The 2,500-nt window shown below is 48.9% G+C and overlaps 1 protein-coding gene across 5 annotated transcripts in view; it reads right to left on the bottom strand.

Moving 5' to 3' along the window:
* The window catches only part of LOC110519577 (protein EFR3 homolog B-like), a 46,841-nt gene that overhangs the window by 29,245 nt on the left and 15,096 nt on the right, over positions 1-2,500 (bottom strand). The gene's annotated exons all lie outside the window — the stretch shown is intronic.

Raw genomic sequence — 2,500 nt, forward strand, 5'->3', positions numbered from 1 at the left:
AGGCTGAACAGTGGGACATAGGACAGATACAGGCTGAACAGTGGGACATAGGACAGATACAGGCTGAACAGTGGGACATAGGACAGATACAGGCTGAACAGTGGGACATAGGACAGATACAGGCTGAACAGTGGGACATAGGACAGATACAGGCTGAACAGTGGGACATAGGACAGATACAGGCTGAACAGTGGGACATAGGACAGATACAGGCTGAACAGTGGGACTTAGGACAGATACAGGCTGAACAGTGGGACATAGGACAGATACAGGCTGAACAGTGGGACTTAGGACAGATACAGGCTGAACAGTGGGACATAGGACAGATACAGGCTGAACAGTGGGACTTAGGACAGATACAGGCTGAACAGTGGGACATAGGACAGATACAGGCTGAACAGTGGGACTTAGGACAGATACAGGCTGAACAGTGGGACTTAGGACAGATACAGGCTGAACAGTGGGACTTAGGACAGATACAGGCTGAACAGTGGGACTTAGGACAGATACAGGCTGAACAGTTTGACATAGGACAGATACAGGCTGAACAGTGGGACATAGGACAGATACAGGCTGAACAGAGGGACTTAGGACAGATACAGGCTGAACAGTTTGACATAGGACAGATACAGGCTGAACAGTGGGACATAGGACAGACACAGGCTGAACAGTGGGACATAGGACAGATACAGGCTGAACATACATAGGACAGATACAGGCTGAACAGTGGGACATAGGACAGATACAGGCTGAACAGTGGGACATAGGACAGACACAGGCTGAACAGTGGGACATAGGACCGATACAGGCTGAACAGTGGGACATAGGACAGATACAGGCTGAACAGTGGGACTTAGGACAGATACAGGCTGAACAGTTTGACATAGGACAGATACAGGCTGAACACTGGGACATAGGACAGACACAGGCTGAACATACATAGGACAGATACAGGCTGAACAGTGGGACTTAGGACAGATACAGGCTGAATAGTGGGACATAGGACAGATACAGGCTGAACAGTGGGACATAGGACAGACACAGGCTGAACAGTGGGACATAGGACAGATGCAGGCTGAACAGTGGGACATAGGACAGATACAGGCAGAACAGTGGGACATAGGACAGATACAGGCTAAACAGTGGGACATAGGACAGATACAGGCTGAACAGAGGGACATAGGACAGATACAGGCTGAACAGTAAGACATAGGACAGATACAGGCTGAACAGTGGGACATAGGACAGATACAGGCTGAACGGTGGGACATAGGACAGATACAGGTTGAACAGTGGGACATAGGACAGATGCAGGCTGAACAGTGGGACATAGGACAGATACAGGCTGAACAGTGGGACATAGGACAGATACAGGCTGAACATACATAGGACAGATACAGGCTGAAAATTGGGACATAGGACAGATACAGGCTGAACAGTGGGACTTAGGACAGATACAGGCTGAACAGTGGGACTTAGGACAGATACAGGCTGAACAGTTTGACATAGGACAGATACAGGCTGAACAGTGGGACTTAGGACAGATACAGGCTGAACAGTGGGACTTAGGACAGATACAGGCTGAACAGTTTGACATAGGACAGATACAGGCTGAACAGTGGGACATAGGACAGACACAGGCTGAACAGTGGGACATAGGACAGATACAGGCTGAACATACATAGGACAGATACAGGCTGAACAGTGGGACTTAGGACAGATACAGGCTGAATAGTGGGACATAGGACAGATACAGGCTGAACAGTGGGACATAGGACAGATACAGGCTGAACAGTGGGACATAGGACAGACACAGGCTGAACAGTGGGACATAGGACAGATGCAGGCTGAACAGTGGGACATAGGACAGATACAGGCTAAACAGTGGGACATAGGACAGATACAGGCTGAACAGAGGGACATAGGACAGATACAGGCTGAACAGTAAGACATAGGACAGATACAGGCTGAACAGTGGGACATAGGACAGATACAGGCTGAACGGTGGGACATAGGACAGATACAGGTTGAACAGTGGGACATAGGACAGATACAGGCTGAACAGTGGGACATAGGACAGATACAGGCTGAACAGTGGGACATAGGACAGATACAGGCTGAACATACATAGGACAGATACAGGCTGAAAATTGGGACATAGGACAGATACAGGCTGAACAGTGGGACTTAGGACAGATACAGGCTGAACAGTGGGACTTAGGACAGATACAGGCTGAACAGTTTGACATAGGACAGATACAGGCTGAACAGTGGGACTTAGGACAGATACAGGCTGAACAGTGGGACTTAGGACAGATACAGGCTGAACAGTTTGACATAGGACAGATACAGGCTGAACAGTGGGACATAGGACAGACACAGGCTGAACAGTGGGACATAGGACAGATACAGGCTGAACATACATAGGACAGATACAGGCTGAACAGTGGGACTTAGGACAGATACAGGCTGAATAGTGGGACATAGGACAGATACAGGC

Source organism: Oncorhynchus mykiss, chromosome 19 (genome assembly GCF_013265735.2).
Source record: "Oncorhynchus mykiss isolate Arlee chromosome 19, USDA_OmykA_1.1, whole genome shotgun sequence".
NCBI lineage: Eukaryota > Metazoa > Chordata > Actinopteri > Salmoniformes > Salmonidae > Oncorhynchus > Oncorhynchus mykiss.